The sequence below is a fragment of the Phacochoerus africanus genome, chromosome 12 (assembly GCF_016906955.1).
Source record: "Phacochoerus africanus isolate WHEZ1 chromosome 12, ROS_Pafr_v1, whole genome shotgun sequence".
Classification (NCBI taxonomy): domain Eukaryota; kingdom Metazoa; phylum Chordata; class Mammalia; order Artiodactyla; family Suidae; genus Phacochoerus; species Phacochoerus africanus.
In genome coordinates, this window is record NC_062555.1 from 16,570,102 (window position 1) to 16,592,363 (window position 22,262).

Consider the following 22,262-nt stretch of genomic DNA (forward strand, 5'->3'; position numbering starts at 1 on the left):
AAACGAATCTGACTGGCATCCATAAGGACGCAGGTACAACCCCTGGCCTCGCTCAGTGAGTTAAGGATCTGGTGTTGCCATGAGCTGTGGTGTAGGTCACAGATGTGGCCCAGATCCTGAGTTGCAGCGGCTGTGGTGTTGGCCAGCGTCTATAGCTCCAACTGGACCCGTAGCCTGGGAACCTCCATATGCTGCAGGTGCGGCCCTTAAAAAAAAAAAAAAAATCTAGTATCCAGAATAGATAAAGAACCCTTGCAAGTCAATAATAAAATGACAAACAACCCAATTTTAAAACTGGGAAAAGATTCGAACAGACAGTCCACCAAAGCCTATGTACAAACGGCAAATCACACATCATCTTTGTATATTAAGGGAATGTAAATTAAGTCCCAATGAGAAACTCCTACATTTCCATTCTAAAGGTGAAAATTGTGCTGCTGAGGCTGTGGAAAAACTGGAACTCTCTTTGCTGACAGGAATGCAAACATGGCACCGCCCCTTTGTGAACTAATTTGTTCTGATAAAGTTCAATATGCACTTATACACACAACCCACAGTTCCACTCCTGGGCATCTATCCAAGAGTAATGAAAACACATGTTCACAAAGAGATTCTTAAATGCATGTACCTGATAGATTTATTTTAAATACTCATAACTGCGGAGAACCCAAATATCCGTCAACCACCGAATGTTTATACAGACTGGCACAGCCATACACTGGATACGGCTCAACATTAGGGCGGAACAAACTACTGATGTGACAACAACATAGATGACTCCTTGAAGAATCACGCTAAGGGAAGGAAGGCAGATGCCAAAGCTTGAGTACTATATGATTCATTTTCTACGAAATTCTAAGAAAGTAAAACACAGCGAGAGGCATTTCCGTCGTTGCTAGGAATACGGAGAATTGCACTGACTCCACAGGGAACAACAGGGCTCCTTAAGATGCTGGCAATGTTTTGAGGATGATGGAAGTGGATTCTCATGGAGCTCACATAATTGTACACATTTGTGAAGCCTCATTGAAAACTGGTGCACTGAAAACTGGTGAACGGTCTGCAGATCATGCCTCAAAGTGACTCACATGGTAAACACGTTTAACATATATGTGAGTGTAATGTACATATATATAAAATAATAATATATACTATTTTAAATGGCCATGTTCATGCAAAAAAGATCATAGGCCACACACAGCTTGGTCCTCTCCATCACTGACAGGAGATAAAAAGTCTTGGGAAGAGATTTTGGATTCCAGGTTCTCCTTGTGTTCATATTATTCTTCCTGCTGCCTCTCTGGGCAGGTAAGAGGGTGGACGCACAGTCTAAGGACCATTGACTCCTCTAAAATAGATCCTGTGTAAATATAAGCTGTCATTATTGTGCCCATCTGCAGATGGACATAAACCCTGGGCCCCTGGGCAAGAACCCTGGAAGCTCTGGTGCCAATTCAAACAGTTTATCAAAATATTTTTCTGTTGAGAAATTAAGCTGCCAATCCTCAGGACACTTGGCTGGCAAGGGGATCTTTTTGGCTGAAGCACCATGGTGCTTCTTCTGAAGAAAAAGCTCATGGGCATACTAATAAAGATGATGCAACAAACCTTGTGTTGCAGGGTAGCAGGACACAGAAAGGGGCCCGGTCCTCAGCCATGAGTCTGCTTACTTCGCATTGGTTGAACTGAGTAATTACTGAGAACACAGTACATGTATGCCGAGGCCAGCTCAGCAGGATGGGGCTGAAGAACGGGTGCTGTGGACCTTAAGGAAAAATAGTTAACATAAAACAAGACACAGAGACATTTATCTTAGGTAAAGGTGGGAGCCGGGGAACTCAAGGTCTCAGGGACCAAGAGCGCCCTCAAGAATCCACACTGCTTTTATTGTGCTCTTTAGATGAGATCAAGTAAGGAGTGGCTATGGGTGGATGATACAGGGTTTGTTTGCTATTATATAAGTTCTTTTACTATTTAGAAAGCCACTTAGGTGGTAAAGGGTTAAGCTCTTCTTGCAACTTTTTTCATTTCTTCTTGTCTTAAGCTTAAGTCATTTACCAGCACTGTGACTGTTTTTCAAAGCAGGAAGATGGGATAAAGTAAAGAAGGACAAGATGGAGTTTTCAGGGAAACATGTCTTGCAACATCTCCCCCTTTTTGTTTTTGTGGGAAGACAAAAATAGGTAATTATTCACTTAGACAGAACACAGTCCAAGTTAAGTCTCAGAGTTCAAGTTTTAAGTCTCACGTGGAACTCCTCGGGCTTCTGCTGTGTATAGACTGACCAGCTTCCACAGGTGGCCAGAGCAGGGCTTAGCACTCTGGAACTTGACCATGAAGAGATTCTTGAGGTGCTGTACAGCCTTCCCGGTGTCCATGTCAGCAGCAGATGCAACCTTCTTCACTCTGATGTGATGGATCCATGGGGCAATACCCACAACCTTTATAGCAGTTGGGCTTGCTATGCGACCCTCAGTTTACAAATGTTAATAAATAGCCGCAAAGAATGTATCAAAGCCCATATCCCTACACTGACTACCTGAGTTAAAAAGCAGGATGGAGCTGGAGAACGGGTGCTGTGGAACTTAAGGAAAAATAGTTAACACAAAACAAGACACAGAGACATTTATCTTAAGTAGAGGTGGGAGCCAGGGAACTCAAGGTCTCAGGGACCAAGAGCGCCCTGCCTCAAGAAACCACACTGCTTTTATTGTGCTCTTTAGATGAGATCAAGTGAGGAGTGGCTATGGGTGGATGATACAGGGTTTGTTTACTATTATATAAGTTCTTTTACTATTTAGAAAGCCACTTAGGTGGTAAAGGGTTAAGCTCTTACTCTGACCTCTAGGCACATAACAGTTATGCCTTTAGGTCTTTGCTCTTAAGCTTAAGTCATTTACCAGCACCGTGACTGTTTCTCCAAGAAGGAAGATGGGATAAAGTAAAACAAGAAGATGGGATAAAGTAAAGAAGGACAAGATGGAGTTTTCAAGGAAACATGTCTTGCAACACATGTAAAAGGCACTGCGGAAAATATTAAGGAGAAATGGCAGGGGGCAGTCACATGGTCTCTGTAACACATTATGCCTGTAGAGTGGGTACATTTATACCCCTAAATTCTTTTTTTTTTTTTTTTTGCCAAGTCTGCAGGTTGTGGAAGTTCCTGGGCCAGGAATAAAACTCGAGTCCCAGCAGTGACCCAAGCCACAGCAGTAACAATGCCAGATCCTTAACCATTAGGCCACCAGGGAACTCCATATACCTTTAAAGTCTTATAAATTGATATATTCAAATACATATATCAGAAAGCAAGAAAGAATTAAAATAAATGAGCTAAGTATCCAACTCAAGACGTTAGAAAAAGAACAAACAAAATACCCTGATGGGAAACAGAAGAAAGGAATTTGTAAAGTTAAAAGCAATAATTAATGAGTTAGAAAAAAAGTGGAAAAACAGTAGGACCAACAAGGAGATCCAAAAGCTGAACCATAGAAAAAATAAACAAACAAACAAAAAAAGTAAGAACAAAAACTAGGTAAATTACTAGATGGCCTAATCAAGAAAAAAAAAAAAAAAGCTGGAGAGGTCATAAAAAATAAAACGGGAAATAATTACAGAAACTAAAAAAAAAAAAAAAAGAATCACAAAACGATTATGTTTGCTAGTTCCATGTAAATAACTTTAAAATAAATGTGAGGGGTTCCTGTCCTGGCACAGTGGAAACAAATCCAACTAGGAACCATGAGGTTACGGGTTTGATCCCTGGCCTCACTCAGTGGGTTAGGGATCTGACATTGCCATGAGCTGTGGTGTAGGTGGCAGACCCGACTCGGATCCCGCATTGCTGTGGCTATGGTGTAGGCCGGCGGCTACAGCTCTGATTCAGCCCCTATCCCTGGGAACCTCCACATGCTGTGGGTGCAGCCTTAAAAAGACAAAAAAAAGTAATAATAAAATGAAATAAAATAAGATTCATTACAAGAATTGAACATAACACTGATAACAGAAACTAATAGTACACAAAGAAAGATAACTATATATGAGTGATACTTATTAATTAATTAAGTAATGCATTTATTTATTGTGTTTATGCCTTTGGCATGTGGAAGTTCCTGGGCAAGGAACTAAATGCATGCCATAGCAGTGACCTGAGCTGCTGCAGTGATAATGCCGGATCCTTATCCTGCCCTGCCACAAGGAAGCCCGATACTTATTAGTTTAGATGCAAAACTCCTAAATAAAATATTAGTAGCAACAACAAAAAAGTAGTGGCACATCATCATACACCATAACCAAGTGGGATTTATTCCAGAAAGTTAAACTGTTCCAAGATAATTTAATATTAGGAAATATATTAAGGAAATGTATCATGATCATAGATTTTAAAAGTCAAGAGTCATTTTACATATTGAAAAGATATTTGACATTATTGAAATTATTGAATTGATAAAAGGCACTCAAGGAGTTCCCTCATGCCTCAGCGGGCTAAGTATCTGGCTTGTCACTGCTGTGGCTCTGGTTGTAGCTGTGGTGCAGGTTCAATCCCTGGCCCAGGAACTTCAGCACGCAGGGGCTGCAACCAAAAAAAAAAAAAAAAAGGGCACTCAAAATAGGAAGAGAAAAAGACAGATTCCCATACACGCGTGTGTGCATTTGTCAGAAAAATATGCACATAAATGGACTAGGATTTACATCATCATCCCCCCTGGCTCTGGAGTCCCCAGATCTGGACGGAACCGCAGCACTGGCTCTCCTGAATCTCCAGCTTCCAGACGGCAGATTGCTGAGATTTAGCCCCAGAACAGCATCAGCCAATTCCGCATAATGAGTCTCCTTTTAGACACAGAACCATCCTACTGTTTCTGTTTCTATGCCGAACCCTAACTGACACAGATCTATAATATCAGCCAAGTAGCCGACACCATACTTCATGGGAAAACACTGCAAGCATTCCCTTTAAAGCCCAAAATAAAAGGGATACCCTGTCACTTGTATTTCATATTGTAATAAATTACTAACCAATGGAAGTGACAAAAGAAGTATAAAAAATGGAAAGAGAAAAGTAAAATGTTCAGCATTTGTAGCAATGATGGTATATCTAAAAAATCCAAGAGAATCAACTGCAAAAACTTGATATACATGAGCTAATTCAGCGAGATTATGGAAGACATTACTCATAGCTGGACATCAATGGCTTTTATACAGGCAAACCCAAGCAAGTTAGAAAAGACAATGGAACATCCCATTTACACCATCAACAAAAAAATGATAACATTTCTAGAAATAAATATTGTGATATATGCAAGAGCTATATATAAAGCATTTTAAAATGTTCTCTGGAGTTTTCATCGTGGCGCAGTGGAAATCAGTCTGACTAGTATCCATGAGGATGCAGGTTTGATCCCTGGCCTTGCTCAGTGGGTTAAGGATCTGACATTGCCGTGAGCTGTAGTGTAGGTTGCACACGTGGCTCGGATCTGAAGTGACTGTGGCTGGTGTAGGCCCACGGCTATAGCTCCAATTCGACCCTCTAGCCTGGGAACCTCCATATGCCACAGGTGGGGCTCTAAAAAGACGAAAAAAAAACCCTCTCTAATGATGGAAATAAAGACTAGAACAAGTGACTATCCAAAGTGTTTTAAGAAAACTCATCATCGGGAATTCCCGTCATGGTGCATTGGTTAACGAATCCGACTAGGAACCATGAGGTTGCGGGTTCGGTCCCTGCCCTTGCTCAGTGGGTTAACGATCCGGCGTTGCTGTGAGCTGTGGTGTAGGTTGCAGATGCGGCTTGGATCCTGCGTTGCTGTGCCTCTGGCATAGGCTGGTGGCTACAGCTCCGATTAAACCCCTAGCCTGGGAACCTCCATATGCTGCGGGAGCGGCCCAAGAAATGCCAAAAAAAAAAAAGAAAACTCATCATCAAAAGTATATAAATTTCCCTAAATCAATTTAAAATTTTAATGTAATTTTTCCCTATTTAGCAAAGTTAAAGAGAAGCAGGAACTCTCTTTTTTTTTTTTTTCCTGGCTGTGTTTGCTGCATGCAAATGTTCCTAGGCCAGGGATCTAACCCACCCCACAGCAGCAACCCGAGCCACAGCACTGACAATGCCAGTTCCTTAATCCACTGAGCCCCCAGGGAACTCCAGCAAGCACTCAAACTCTCATGCATTGCCAGCAGGAATTTAAATTTGTATAACCTTATAGAAGGCAACTTGACGAAAGGTAGCTATCAAAATTGGAAGTAAACACACTGCTTGAATGATGACATCTCTTCGATTCATCTTGTGGATATACCCATGCAGAATAACATGTGCAAGTTCATTTATTCCATCACATTTGTAATAACAAAAGGTTGTCACTAGCCTACCTGTCCACCAGGAGGGTACATTCATGCAACAAAATACAAGGTGGTTGTAAAATTCAATAGAAAGAAAAGAAAAAAATTATGAAAATTCGCTGTTCAGGAGTTTGGACATAACTTTAAGAAAGAAAAGAAAGAACAACATAGAGAGTAAGTTACTGCTCATGTAAAAAAGTTTGTGGGTCAGAGGGATATACATTGGTAGTGCCCTAGATATGCAAAAATCCCTGGGCAGAAAATACAAAAATAAATCATTTACAGTTGCTACTGCTTTGCAGACAGGAGTTGACACTGGGAAGGAGAGGAAACAGGAGGGAAAGGGAAATTTTTGAAAACAGACATTTTGATTATTTGAATTTTTGATCTCTATGTGATCATTACAATTTAAAATGTCAAAATCAAATTTTTAACCGAGATAAACAGAGGAAATAAGAGATAATAAAATTAAAATTCCACTCCAAACATAAAGAAATTCAAATGGGGCAAGTTTGGTTAATAAAACATTAACATATTAATAATGAATTACTAAGTGTTTCATACATGCTATGCCCCATGTTAGGCATATTTTACATGTGGGTATGAGATGGTACTATTATGATCCTCATTTTAGAATTGCTATTGTTATCCTTGTTTACAGATGAGGAAACCGAGGCAGAGAGAAAGATATATGTCCAAAGTCACAGGCGCGCAGTCTCCAAAAGCCTGCAGTTTTGACTGCTTGGCTATGTCACCTCTGATTTATGACACAACGTCACGTGGTAGGTACAGTTAAACACACCTCCACCTCCACCACCACCGCCTGAAAACACCTGAGGGTCAATACCTCCCTGTGCTTACCAGTTGTATTGAAAAGGTCACTCAGCATTGAAAGGTTTCATTCCCTCATTTGTAAAAAGGTCCTGTCTCTAAAATTTGCCATGAACTCCCATGTGTCTGTGTGATAGGATAGCAGGTGGAAAGACCCAGAATTTAAATATTTCCGGCAGGACACAGATTAGAAAAGACGCAAGAATCCACCTTCTAGAGGGGGAGAAGCGGATCTTGCTTTCCCATTGCTTTTCTTTGCAGCTCTCGGGGGAATTCCTAGCGACAAAAGTTCTGGACCCTGGCTGTAATGAAATGACATTTAAGAAAAGACATAATGTATACTGCCAAGAAAAAATGGTAACTTTCTAAGAAAATATCAACAGTCACATCCAAAATAGTAACAACGTTAAAAATAGAGTGACAGAGAAAGAGCCAGAAACTCCAGGGGGGAGCAGAGCTGCCCAAACCCTGGGCGAGAAGAGGGCTGTTCTTGGGAGGGAGCTGATCATTCAGAAACAGATCATCCCAGGCTTCTGTTCAGGGGGTTCCTATCGCGTGGGAAGTCTGTGGCTCTTTGAGAGGCTGCAGGCACATAGTAGGGAGAAAAACTTGTCTTGGAGAATCTAGCAGAGTAAAATCAGGCTGAAGTTTAGCTTCAAAAATCCAAGTGCCTTTAGGAGTTTCCTGGTGGTGCCGCAGATTAAGGAACTGGCGTTGTCACCACTGTGGTGCAGGTTGCAGCTGTGGCAAGGATTCCATCCCTGACCCCGGAACTTCCTCATGCCTCGGGATCGCCAAAAATACCAAACAAACAAACAAACAAACCACCAAAAAAACAAAGAACGAAATGCCTTCATTACTGTGTGGCATACTGCTCATGACCAAAGTCTGTGGCGGGGTTGGCGGGGAGTAAGGAGAACTGAGATTTACACAACAGCTCTGGCTCTGTCACACGGACAACGGGCCACACGCATCACCACCAGGAAAGGTTCTCTCAGGATCCGTGAGGCTCCCTCAAAATACTCAGGCTGGAGCTGCTGTCCAGGGAACCGCCTCCCTCTCCTCCGCCTCTACCAAGTAATCATGCTAATAATGCAATCGGATTCCACCACCTTCCCACCAGTTCAGGTGGCCATGTCAGGGTTTACCTGCATCACTTGCTTACACGGTCCCAGCACTAAAGCCTGAAAGATATTCATCTAAATACAACTGTCAGTCATTAATTAGACTTGGGTACTTCAGTGTTTTTATAGTTGATTTACAATGTTGTGTTAGTTTCAGGTGCACAACAAGGTGATCCAGTTATATATAAAATACACATGCATATGTATATGTTTATACACACCCTTTGTAGATTCTTTTCCCTTCCAGGTTGTCGCAAGCTTTTTTTTTTTTTTTTCTTTTTGCTATTTCTTGGGCCGCTCCCGTGGCATCTGGAGGTTCCCAGGCTAGGGGTCGAATCGGAGCTGTAGCTGCCAGCCTACGCCAGAGCCACAGCAACACAGGACCCGAGCCGCGTCTGCGACCTACACCACAGCTCATGGCAACGCCAGATCGTTAACCCACTGAGCAAGGGCAGGGATCGAACCCGCAACCTCATGGTTCCTAGTCGGATTCGTTAACCACTGCACCACGATGGGAATTCCTGTTGCAAGCTTTTGAGTAGAGTTCCCCGTGCTATACAGTAGGTCCTTGTTGGTTATCTATTTTGTGCGCAGCAGTGTGTATCTTTTAATATCAAACTCATTTACTCCTCTCCCCTTCCCCTTGGGTAGCCATGAGTTTGTTTTCTATGTTTGTGGGTCCATTTCTGTTTTGTAAATAATGTCATTTGTGTCTTTTTTTTAGTTTCCACATACAAGTGATATCATAGCATTTTTGTCTTCCTCTGTCTGACTTCACTTAGTACAATCATCTCTAGGTCCATCCATGCTGCCGCAAATGGCATTAGTTCATTCTTTTTTATGGCTGGATAGTATTCCGTTGTATATATATGTACCACATCTTCTTTTTTTTTTCTTTTTTTTGTCTTTTTAGGGCCACACCCGCAGCACATGGAGGTTCCCAGGCTCGGGATCGAAACAGAGCCATAGCCACCGGCCTACACCGCAGCCACAGAAACGCAGGATCTAAGCCACATCTGTGACCTACACCACAGCTCATGGCAACACCAGATCCTTAACCCACTTAGAGAGGCCAGGGATCGAACCAGCATCCTCATGGATACTAGTCGGATTTGTTTCAGCTACGCCAAGATGCGAACTCCCTTGGCTACCTTTTCTTTTTTCTTTTTAGGGCCATACCTACTGGCATATGGAAGTTCCCAAGCCAGGGGTCCAATCAAAGCTGAAGCTGCTGGCCTACACCACAGCCACAACCATGCAGGATCCCAGAGGGCATCTTCACCCTATGCTACAGCTGGCATCAACTGGGGGATACAGGGATCCTTCCCCACAGATACTATGTTGATTCCTAACCCACTGAGCCACAAGGGGAACTCCAAACACAAAGGGAGTGTCCTTTTATTCGACTGTTACTGATTTAAAAGCCCTAGTGATTTTGTAATAACTTTTTTTCCTTTTCAGCACCGAAGCCACGGTATATGGAGGTTCCCAGGCTAGGGGGTCTCATCAGAGCTGTAGCTGGCGGCCTACACCACAGCCACAGCAACACCGGCTATGAGCCATGTCTGCAACCTACATCTTACAGCAACAGCAGATCCTTAATCCACTGAGCAAGGCCAAGGACTGAACCTGTGTCCTTGGGATGCTAGTCAGATTTTGTTTCCGCTGAGCCACTGCCAGAACTCCGTGTAGCAACTCAAACTGACCAAAGAAGTCAATTTAGAGAAGGGAGCAGCCTCTGGCAGAAAAGATTGGATGTCTGCCCAGGCCTGACTGGTCAGCCATGGAAGGACCCTCCTCAAAGGGGACGTGGGTCCTTAACACAGAGATGCAGCCGCTCCCCCGCCAACCCGCACACGCATATATGCACGTGGACCCAGACAAACTCCAGGTCGTCAGGAATCAGCCACCCAACAAATATTCACCAGGCTTTATGCTAAGGAGTGCAATTCAGCAACTGACAACACAAACAGAAGCCCCTGCTTGCTTGGTGCCGGTGCTCTAATGGGGAGATTTACAGCATAAACAAAATGAAAAACGAAGATGTGTAAATAGACTCACTCACCTGCTGTCATCCCCCAAGTCACACCTTCCACCTCCTCTGGGGCTCCAGGTTCTGGGGCTGCATTCCTGCCTCTGGCTTGGCCTCTACTACTCCGCTCCGCTAAATCTCCTCCAAACACCGCCTGCCTTGTTTGGGTCACCGTCACCCACGCCCACTCCTGAGGGCCGGCACCTGCCCATGAACCCATCCCAGGGAATCCCCCGGGTGCAACCTGTGAGATGCTGGGACTGGCAGCCCCTTGCCCATCCCTCTCCTCCGCCAGTCCTGTCCCCGGCAGTGAGCCCGGCTGGTCCACTGTGCCCAGAGTTTCCCCCCGGCCCTCCTCTCCATCTCCCTCAGCCCCTAGATCTTACCGGGGTTGGCTCCTTGTGACGGGAGCATCTCCAGTGCAAGACTGTTCAGAAGGAACTGATGAACCACAGAAGGAGCTGCGGTTCTGTTCTGGAATCTACCAGGCATGGTGGGCTGTGGGCTTCATCACCTGGCATTGCCTCGGGCGTCTACTGTCACGTCAGAGTCCCCCTGGGGTCCTCTCTCCACCTGCATCTCTGTCCCTCGTCCTCCCTCTCTGACTTTCCAAGCTTCCGGTCCTCCGGCTCGGGACCCTCTGAGGTTACTCTTTCTCCCCAGACCAGCTCTGCCCACCACTACCCTGCGCGTCCATAAATGACCAAAGACACCTGCTCTAGTTGTCCCGCGGACAGGTGACAAAACAGAGACAGGAGGAGGTGAGGGCTCATCCTGGTTGGGGAACAGACTGGAGCCAGAGAAGGACTAAACCTCAGTTCTCCGGGCCTGAGCTCGTTCCCAGGGACTTCGAGGAAGTTTCTAGTGATCTAACCTCTTTGTTTCAGAGTTGTCAAACAAAAATACCCATCTCCTCTTCTTTCTTCAGTCTTCCCCTCTTCATCCCTAGTGACTAGGCCTGACTCCCTCCCTCCCTCCCTCCCTCTCTCTCTTTCACACACACACACACACACACACACACACACACACTCGGTTTGGGATGGGGAGGTGTGGGAGGGCTGAGATTTGGAAGCCTGCCTCATACACCTCCCTCCTTCGATGAGGCTCCTGGAGGGGTGGCTACAGGCACGGTTTTTGTCTCTAGGAGAGAGTCAACTTTTTTGCACCCCTCCCCCCACCCCTGGGGTGAGCTTCCTTCCACCGAGGTCTGAGGGCTGCTGAGCTGGTCAGAGGTCCTCCTGAGCTGCACGCATCTCCAACAAGGAGACGAGCAACGGCTCGCACCTTTATAGCCAAAGAACCTGTCTAACCTTGGCCCGCAGTCAGAAGAGGAGAGCAGAAACCAGAAGTCACCCGATGCCGCCTCACTCCTAGAATCCACTCCTAGGTCAAGGAGTAAGAATGGTCTCCACAGCAGCTGATGCGTTAAACTTGTGGACCCTTCTGCATCCCTGAGGATTCGTGAGCCCCCAAAAACATGCTGCCCTGAGCTTTCCCGGCCCCACCAAGATTCCTGGCTGCTGAGTTTTCAAGAACGATTCACTTCCCGAGCACAAGGCAATTACACAAACCTCCTAGGCAACCTCTGGAGGGGGAAAAATGCAGATGAAGAGGGCCACCTGAAAAAAAAAAAAAAAGTCAAGCATAAGGACAGCTTAATAAAATGCATGTGTTCAACTGATCCTGGGGAAAAATGATTTTGCTCTGGCAAATTACATTTGTATCTAAACATCGTGTTTTCCAATCGGATCGTGTTCTCGGCTCAGCATCGCGGGGGCAGGCAGACGGCCTCCTGAATGTTCAACCCCGCGCTGTAAGGATTCCTCTTATTAAAATCTCATATCACCGGGCTAGCTCCTTTGAGAGAGCGGTGCAGAGTAACACTAGGCAATCAGTGAACCAACAACACGTAACTGTCTCACGCATCTTGAATATTCTTGGTCATGCGCTCACTACGCACTTGGCCGGGGCTTAACGCACCCACACAGCGAAGTCAGCCACAGCCCGGGCAGCCTGAGAGCTTTTTTTTTTTTTTTTTTTTTTTCCTTTTTCCTGCTTCCTCTTTTCCTCTTTCAAGCAATTAAGAGAGGGGCAAGAATCCAAGCTCTTCCTCTTCTGTCCTCCGGCTCTCTCTGCAACACTGCCACTTCAAAGTGCTTGATCGGCTTGTTTTCATCAACAGGCCAGTGTGATCAATGGGCAGGAAGGGCTACGTCCTCACACACGGGTTTGTGTCCTGAACCTGCTCCCCACCAGCCACCTGCCAGCCCAGGAGCTTCTCAAGCGGGCGGGCTGGCTTCCTCGGGGACCTGCTTCATTGCTCTGAAACTAGGAAGATAGCTCCAGCTCAAAAATCCGCCAATGTTAGGATTTTGAAAAATTCTTTTGTTATGAGATTAAAGGGAAAATGTTTCCCCATTGTGGCTGGACAACCACGTGTAGTTTCTTTTAAAGATGGGAGGCCTGCAGCAAAGAGCCTTGTCTGAGCACGTGATTTGACACAATTCTGGTGAGACTGAGTATAAACCAAAAATGTTGATCCTGAGATCTTGCGACCGATGAGACCTTCAGTCTTGGGTACATTTAAATAGATTTAATGAACAGCTGCTTTGTACTGTGTTCTGAGCCGCTACGTGGGAGACCCAGCAGAGAGTCAGAAAGAGATTTGCCCCTAGGAGGCTGGTGGTGGATTACTAGAGAGAAGGCTGTGTGTAAATAGCTCTGAAACCAGACAGCTCCGGGCAGAGACGGGAGGGAACTGGGGAGGTCAGGACCTGGAGGGGTCTCCTTGGCTCCACATCTAAGGGAGACTTCTGGAGGATGCGGTACGTTGATCTGGGTCTTGACGCATTAGTAGAAATGCACGCATGAAAGAAGCTAACAGAAGAAAACTCAGGCAGAAGGAATAACACATGTCAGGAGCAGCACGCAGAGTTTAGGGGAAGGCGAGATGCCTGACAAAAAGCAGTAAACGAACTGGACATTGGGAAGTTTTAGAATATTTCATTGATTCTTCAATAATGCTTTAAAAAAAAGAATCTGTGGGCAGCCTTTATCCAGAAGCTGTTCTGCTCCGCGTCCCAAGACCCTTCAACCCTGCCTGCAGGTGGACCCGGCTACTGCCGGCCTCCTGCTCCTCGGCTCTCTGCTCCCCCACCTCTTCAGCCTGAAGGCGGCGGCGTCAGGCCCCATAGGATTAACCCCGGAGGGTTAAAGCACCTCTCAGCCCACCTCTCCATCCCCGTCTGTCTCAGGGTCCTCGTGTCTCACATCTGGGTTCTCACAGAGAAGCACTCTCAGGGGACTAGACCGAGTCAGGCGCACGCTCCCAGCTCCTGGGGCTGGAGAGAGGGGCATCCCTCGGACAGACAGGGCAGCCTGGGTCCACACGCTGCAGCTGCCGCTCTGGGCACAGGGGTGCCCTGGAGAAAGTGCCATCCGCAGACATTTGCCCCAAATAAGTGTGCTATGTGTTCCAAATGCCACAAACCGCAACTGGCATGTACAAAAACAAGGAGATGCACAATGCCCTTTAGAAGGTATGCCAGAAAAGGTAAGAAATTGGACCGTCTTGGCACTCACAGGGGCACCCTGCAGCCTGATGGAGGAGCGCCGTGTGGAAACAGTCCACACCTCAGTACTGACGAATAACACGAGATGTTTGGCCGTGAGCTGTGGTGCAGATCGAAGACGCAGCTCGGATCTGGCGTTGCTGCGGCTGTGGTGTAGGCCAGCAGCTGCAGCTCCAATTCGACCCCTAGCCTGGGAACCTCCATATGTCTAAGAAGACAAAAAGACAAAAACAAACAAACAAAAACAAAAACAAGAGATCTTCCACTCTTTCAATCTGCCGCAACCTAAGGGTCACCAGTGTAATAATTTACCTCATTTCCCTGCATCCCAGGATCCCCAACAGCATGTTAACCAGGAGAACGAAATCTCTCTTTGCCCCATCCTTTGGGGGTTCAAATCACGTACGACACGAAGAACATATTCTAGTCACCCACTTACATAAACGGATCACAACTACTAAGAGAATCTGTTTTCACCAGCCAAGGGCAGAGTTGCAGTTGCGCAGTGTACATGGTCTGAGAAACAGATGTAATCTTACCAGGCAGTAGTTTTTGTTTGTGTGTTTGTTTGTTTTCCAGGAAGACCTGCAAATAGATACAATTATACAATTAAAACCTTTTTGGCCCGTTCCCTTTCCTTTCTAACTCTGCCGCAAGGACCTCTATTCATCCAAATAGCATCTGATTACCTTAATGTACCAACATTGGCTGGAAGTCCCTTTCCCTGGACAAGGACACAGATGCAAATTACTGCTATTGCTTTCAGCTTGCTGTTTTTTGTTTTTTGTTTGCTTTTTAGAGCCACACCTGTGGTATATGGAGGTTCCCAGGCTAGGGGTCCAATCAGAGCTAAAGCTGCCAGCCTACACCACAGCCACAGCAATGCAGGATCCGAGCCATGTCTGGGACCTACACCACAGCTCATGGCAATGCAGCCACAGCCTTGTAGGATCCAAGTGGCATCTGCAACCTATACCACACCTTGTGACAGTGCCGGATCCTTAACCCACTGAGCGAGGCCAGGGATCAAACCCACATCTTCATGATACTAGTCGGGTTCTTAACCCCTTGAGCCACAGTGGGAACTCCCACAAACTATTTTTTCTTTTTCTTCCTTTCTTTCTTTCTCTTTCTTTCTTTCTTTCTTTCTTTCTTTCTTTCTTTCTTTCTTTCTTTCTTTTTTTGTCTTTTTAGGGCTGCACCCATAGCATATGGAGGTTCTCAGGCCAGGGGTCCAATCAGAGCTGTAGCTGCTGGCCTATACCACAGCCACAGCAATGAGGGATCTGAGCCATGTCTGTGACCTACACCACAGCTTATGGTAATGCTGGATCCTTAACCCACTGAGTGAGGCCAGGGATCAAACCTGTGTCCCCACGGGTACTAGTTGGGTTTGTTAACCACTGAGCCATGATGGGAACTCCGCCATGCTTTTAATAGATCTATCTTGCAGTCCGTTGATTCAGAAGACATACTGTGTGTGTGCTGCACACTTATCACAGAAGCATACACACATTGAATGGTAGGATTCAAGCTTAATAGCACTGTGAAAGCACATGTCTTTCCAGTTGGTAGAGCCATAAATTCACCACTGCACTTGAGCCCTCTAATGGTCTCAGACTTAAACACCACCTAAGCCTTCCTATCCGTCATTGGATGTGCTCTTTGCCTGGCCTTTCTGTCGTCTCTCCTTGGTTTGTAATCGTTCACATACTGACCCTACTAAAAGTGCCATATTCACACGCCACAGGCATCCTGGGCCCAGTGAGATTTCCCGCTTCTTGTCAAAGGGAAGAAGTGGAACTCTTAGGGAAAATATCCGTGCTGTCCAGTGAGCGCCAGGGGCTGTAATTTTCTACGAGTACCAATGATAAGAATTCATGTGTCGTAGGATCCTGTTTGCACAATACTTGGAATGTTTACAGTGTATGTAAATCAGGACCACTCGTCAGACCTGGAACTGAAAGAAAGCAGAGGAAGCTGCTCCCGGGAGAAGCCGATTCTTGCAACTCGTCCCTGACTTTGACCCTGCAGTTCCTGGTGGCCAAGGCCAGATAGGGCTCCGTGTTTTGTTACCAGAATGGTATGTTTTAAAGCTTCAGACCAAGAATTCTCAAAACCCACTTGTCCAAAAGCCTATCGGTTGGGGCCAAAGCCCAACAGAATATCTTCTCTGTTTAGGATACTTGGACTTCACCATGAATATGCCCGACGTCTTAAAATCGGTAATAGAAGAAGCAAATTGTTACCTATTTTTAATTAGGCATGAGTTCTATGGATTCCTGAGTGTGGACCATTCTATATTCAGTTGACCACACAAACAGTTGGTCTCAATATACAAAGAATGAATACACCTAAAAGGGGGGGCCATATGCCTCCGTACTAACTTCCCAGCCTCATCAATCCCTCACATAAAACCAGCACACGTTTCCTGGGCTGCCAGGTCCTTGTGAGTCCTTCAAGGCCCCCGTGGCGCTTCTGAGTCGGCCTCCTCATCAGGCTTTCTCATTGTACCTCCGTCACCCTGGGGAACCGCCACTCCTGTGGTCATCACCTCAGCTCCACAGCGGCTCCCCCACCCCCATCGCTCCATCTCCGTCATTCAACAAGCATTTCCCTTCATGGCCTTCACAGCAGAGTTGAGACAAAGTTCACTTTTTAAAAAGGTTTTACCAAATGTCCAGGCATAAAGAAACGAAAGCAGCCTGGCCAACTAATGTTTAGAGTTACCAGCGTATCTCAGTTTCTCCAGAGCCAACAGGCCGTGATCGTGGAAAGGCCTAACCTCCTTGCCATCCTCCAACCCCCACTCATGGCATCCTCAGGGGGTCCAGCCTGGCGGGTCTCGAGCCTCACGCTCGCTCCCCACCACCCAGAGGGCTCTCCCACCCCCTTCCCGGGTTAACTCGAAGCCAATCTTTGCCTTGTGTGTCATCGTCTCCAGGAACCCACCATGATCGGCCTTTCACGGCACAGGTGACAGTTTCCTTTTTGTAGTCACTGCTGTGTCGTGTTATTTCATAGGCATATTTTTTATTTTTCATACATCAAAGCTATTTATTACCCCCAAAGAGTTGAAAACAGGGTCTGAAACAGTGACCTGCACACCTACAGAAATTTTATAGCAGCATTATTCGCAGCAACCCAAAGGTGGAGGCAACCCAAGTGTCCATCAGCGGATGAACAGTTAAACAAAATAGAGTATAAACATACAATCGGATATTATTCAGCCTTAAAAGGGAAAGAAAATCTGGGAGTTCCCATTGCAGCTCAGTGGTAATGAACCCGATTAGTATCCACAAGGACGCAGGTTTGATCCCTGGCCTCGCTCAGTGAGTTAAGGATCCGGCGTTGCCCTGAGCTGTGGTGTAGGTCACAGACGAGGCTCGGACCCTGTGTTGCTGTGGCTGTGGTGGAGGCTGGCAGCTGCAGCTCTGATTCGACCCCTAGTGTGGGAACCTCCACATGCCTTGGTGTGGCCCTAAAAAGACAAAAACAAAAACAAAAGGGAAAGAAATTCTGACACATGCTTCAAGATAGCGGAAACTTGAGGACATTCTCGGAAGTTTAATAAGCCAGTCTCCAAAAGATAAATACTATGATTGTGCTTATACGAGATATATATAATAGTCAAATTTATAGACAGAAAGAATGGTGGTTTCAGGGCTTGGGAGAGGGAAGAGTGGGGAGTTTATGCTTAGTGGGTACAGAGTGTCAGTTTGGGGCGACAAAAAACTTCTGAGATGGATGGTGGTGGTGATTGCCCAAGAGCATGAATGGACTTAATGCTACTGCATTATATGCTTAAAAATGATGAAGGTGGTAAATTTTGTTTATGTTTATATGATGTCACAAGCAATTAATTAATTATTATTATTACTATTATTTTCTCTTTTTAGGGCCACACCTGTAGCATATGAAAGTTCCTAGGCTCGGGGTTGAATAGGAGCTGCAGCTGCCAGCCTCCACCACAGCCACAGCAACACAGGATCCGAACCTCATCTGACACCTACACCACAGATCACAGCAATGCCGGATCGCTGACCCACTGAGCAAGGCCAGGGAGTGAAGACACATCCTCATAGATACCAGTCAGATTCGTTTCTACTGCCCCACGATGGGCACTCCCAAAATTAAGTTTTTAGAAAAGCTATTTGTTCAGTACTTATTTGCTTCTCCTAGACGATAAGCTCTCTGAGGACAGGGACTGTGTCTGCTTCCTCAGTGCTACATCCCTGTAACCTGCGCATAGCAATCACTCCATGGACATATTTTACAAAATAAGATGAAGGAGGAAGTGACAGAGGGCGAGGTGATCCCATTTTTGCAGGGACAACAAATACGTCTGTGTCTCAAAGTCCACACCCCTTGGAGAGATGCCCAACCCCAGACAGGAACCATGTCCATGTCACCGTATAACCCCCCTCATTCAAGTTCCCATTTCCCTCCCCAGCTTCTGTCTCCGTCCAGGATGCAGGGGGATGGGCATGCCCCCTCCCCTGACCCTTCCAGGGAACCCCCGGAAGTGTGGCCTTGTTCTCTGGAGCAGATGGACAATCTTATCAGAACATGACGTCATAACATCAGCACGTTTCCCAAAATCTGAGTCATTCTGTCTGAAAGAACCCTAAGCCAGGACAAAAAGTTCGACCAAGGAGGCTGTGAAGTTCCCTACACCACTGAGTGGTGAGAGGTGGGCTGGTAAGACCCTTCTGCAAATTTCCACGTCGACACTTAACCTTCTATCGGTAACTGCTCAAGCCAAACGACCTCTGACTCAATAAGTACATGCCTCAGATTTCAGCACAGAGTACTCTAAACTCATACAGAGCCAAAAATATCTACATTTCCCATGTCCTCTTCTCTAAAGGATTCTAGAACATGAAAAAAAATGTGAACGTAGCTCTGGACCTGCCACATCGTACAATTTACATGACCAAGCAAGACACTTAATTGCTTATACTTTTTAAATCAGGTTAATGACACGTTTTAATATGCCTGAAAACTTGCTGAAAAAATGGTAAGCAAAGGACCTCTTCCAACTATCCCTCTAGAACAAAAGGACAGTCTTCCTGAAAGAAATACTAAAGATTTCAATTTTCATTAGGTATAGAACAGAGTCCAAGTTTAAATGGTAGGTTTGACAGTTCTTACCCATTATAGCTGCACCAATCTTTGGGTCTGGTTTTTAACCAGGACACTCATTACTAATACATATGCCTAGGGAAGGACAGATAGCTCACTTTCTTGTCAAATCTCTACCCTTTTAAATATCCATTCAGAGGAGTTCCCGTCGTGGTGCAGCGGAAACGAATCCGACCAGGAAACATGAGGTTGTGGGTTCGATCCCTGGCCTCGCTCAGTGGGTTAAGGATCCGGCGTTGCTGTGGCTGTGGTGTAGGCCAGCAGCTGTAGCTCTGATTAGACCCCCTAGCCTGGGAAGTTCCACATGCTGTGGGTGCAGCCCTAAAAAGCCAAAAAAAAAAAAAATCCATTCGGCTCTTGTAGAAAGTATCCGCTCTGTATCAGTGGCTTTATTAAGGATATTATATCTTTATTAAAGATATTTCTTTAATATCTCTCTCCAATATTCAGTAATATTTCTTGTAAGCCTGAATTTTTATAGCAAAAGGAGCCAGCAACAGGGAACAGGAAATTATCAACATCATGTTAGAGTTTATGGTGAATTTTGAAAATCCATATCTTGAATCTATAAACCTGGACATTTTCTTGCTTTCTTTCTTCCTCCAAATGAAGTATACTTACTGTCTCGTGGCAGGCATCACACCGAAGGAGACAGATTCATCTCTCATTCCAAGAGCTCTCCTGGACTCCGAGTTCCCTCTGAATCATGCTCTGAGGTCATTCTGACAGGAGTGACTCATGTAGGCACTGTCTCTCAACCATCGTCACACATCAGGCGCAGAGACCCAGGCTGCAGGATTTTTTTTTTTTTTTTTTGCCTTTTGTCTTTTGTTGTTGTTGTTGCTATTTCTTGGGCCGCTCCCGCGGCACATGGAGGTTCCCAGGCTAGGGGTCGAATCGGAGCTGTAGCCACCGGCCTACGCCAGAGCCACAGCAACGCGGTATCCGAGCCGCGTCTGCAACCTGCACCACAGCTCACGGCAACGCCGGATCGTTAACCCACTGAGCAAGGGCAGGGACCGAACCCGCAACCTCATGGTTCCTAGTCGGATTCGTTAACCACTGCGCCAGGACGGGAACTCCAGGAATTTTATCCTGTGCAGACTAGGCCCCTGGACATAAGAAGCCACTAAAATGTGAAACCAACTACTCTGCTGCTTTTGAACAAAAGCCGCAGGAAGACACGGCTTTACCCAGCCTGTGGTCCGATGGTGCCTCTCACTGCTCCCCCCCCCCCCCCGCACCCCCGCACTGAAGTTTGCACGTGGAAGGGGCAGAGCCAGCACCTGTGTGACTCGGGGACTGCAAATAAAGTGGAGCTTTCTGGAGTTGTTCTCTGCACCAAGCATCTCGAGAGCCTTTCAGGGAGGCGCTGTGCTGTGTAGAGGTTAGGCGCATGCGCCGTGAAAACCCTCGGGTTCCTTCCCAGCTCTGCCACTTGCTAGGCTCAGACCCCAGGCCAGCTCCGTAGTATCTTTCTATCTCAGTCTTCTCATCTGTAAACTGCGGATGACAGTTATCACCGTGGAGAATTCTTAGGAGAGTAAATGAATAGCAGGTGTAAAATGCTCATGTATTCCTTGCCCACACTAAGCCCTAAACAGTAGTGCGTCGCCTGGAGAGCTCAGTAAGGGAACGAACCATAAACGTTCACTCATATCATTACTTCTCCCTATAACTGATTTCTAGCTCCCAGCATTTTCAAGGATCTTGGCTTCTTCCTAATTCTTTCAGTTACAGCTCACCGCCCCCTTCTCTCCTCAGTGGCCCCTGGAAAATACAAGGTCCTCTTCCCATAGGCTGCTGGTCCCTTTGGGGGTTGAAGAGAATTACGAGCAGAAACCCCTGAGTGGGAAGGCCATTCTGCCGCTGGTTTGCTCTATTCAAGGAAAAAAAAATGCATCTATGACATTTGCTCCAAACAGAAGGGAAAAAAGAGAGCTCCTTCAATATTTAGGTGTTTTGTTTTACCTATCCAGGGCTAAGATTCCTGAAGCCATTTCTCACAGCAGAGAAGCCATGCATGCACACATGCACCCTGAGCCCGCTAGGAGCTCATAAACTGATCTATTGATTGTGGACTCTGTGTGTTCTTTCAATGAACAAAAGACTCGTGGCTTTTCTTTCTGCCTAACACAGCCCTCTCCCCTTAGTTTTATTTGGGGTTCCTGGCATGAGGCACCAAGTGGAGGCACGAGTGGGGCTTCTCAAAGCTTTTGCTCTTTTTTCTTTGAACTACGGAGGAATTCAAAGGTGTGTGTGTCTGTCAGCCTCACCAGACTGAGGCCGTGTTGAAATCACCATCGACATTATGAATGGCGGGGTTCCCATCGTGGCTCAGCAGGAACAAACCCGACTAGTATCCAAGAGGATTTGGGTTCGATCCCTGGCCTCGTTCAGTGGGTTAAACAGTCTGGCATTGCCATGAGCTGTGGTGTAGGTCACAGACTCGGCTCAGATCCCAACTTGCTGTGGCTGTGGTGTAGGCCAGTAGCTGGAGCTCTGATTCAACCCCTAGCCTGCCCCATATGCTGCACCTGTGGCTCCAAGAACCAAAACAAACAAACAAACAAACAACATTATGAATGGGAATGAAGCTCCATACACAGGGTAAAGAGAAGAAATACCAAGAATACATCCCAGACGTTCCATTCTGTTTTCCAAATTTCTTCTGCCCCCCCCCCAAAAAAGCCTTAGGAATGGGGGCATGGGATGAAAAGTAGGTGTAAGGACACACAAGTCTCTTCGTGACTTTCTAAGACAATGCCTGGAACACAGTAGGTGCTCAATAAATAACTGCTGAATGAATGAGTAAATCTGATGCAGCTGTGAAATAGTTTTACCGCTCAACTCTGGGGACAGAGAAGGATGCCAGACATCAACTTGAGAATAGGCTAATCTCATTGCATAGGTGAGGAAACTCTGTTTCAGAGGGGTCCTGCTTTGCTCCAAATCTCGCTGGCCCCAAAGATCAGACTGAGGCTCAGTGAACATCGACCAGTCTGCCCTCCGTGGGTGCAGACAGTTTTGCTATAAACATGTGACAGGTGACAGGGTAGTGGAGAGGAACTGGAATTTCCTGGGCTCTCCTGGGACATTCCCCAAGTGGACAGAGAAGCGGAACAGATGAGGGTGAACAGGTGCCCGCATGCCCGCGTCAGCAGGCTGCACACCTGGGGATGGCAGTGTGAGAAAACAGATGGCTGCCCCAAAACG

General features: G+C 46.2%; 1 long non-coding RNA gene across 3 annotated transcripts; it reads right to left on the reverse strand.

Annotated features, from left to right (window-relative positions):
• Positions 1 to 4,544: 4,544 nt before the first annotated feature.
• On the reverse strand, positions 4,545 to 19,829 carry LOC125113053 (uncharacterized). 3 transcript variants are annotated; one of them, XR_007131318.1, is made up of 4 exons: positions 19,668 to 19,829; positions 14,441 to 14,486; positions 10,363 to 11,948; positions 4,545 to 4,573 (listed from the first exon to the last, which is right to left on the reverse strand). It is a non-coding gene; the product is annotated as an uncharacterized LOC125113053 (long non-coding RNA). The 3 variants fall into 3 exon arrangements; XR_007131319.1 differs by lacking the exon at positions 4,545 to 4,573 and adding an exon at positions 5,930 to 7,475; XR_007131317.1 differs by lacking the exon at positions 4,545 to 4,573 and having other exon boundaries at positions 9,922 to 11,948.
• Between the last annotated feature and the right edge of the window lie 2,433 nt (positions 19,830 to 22,262).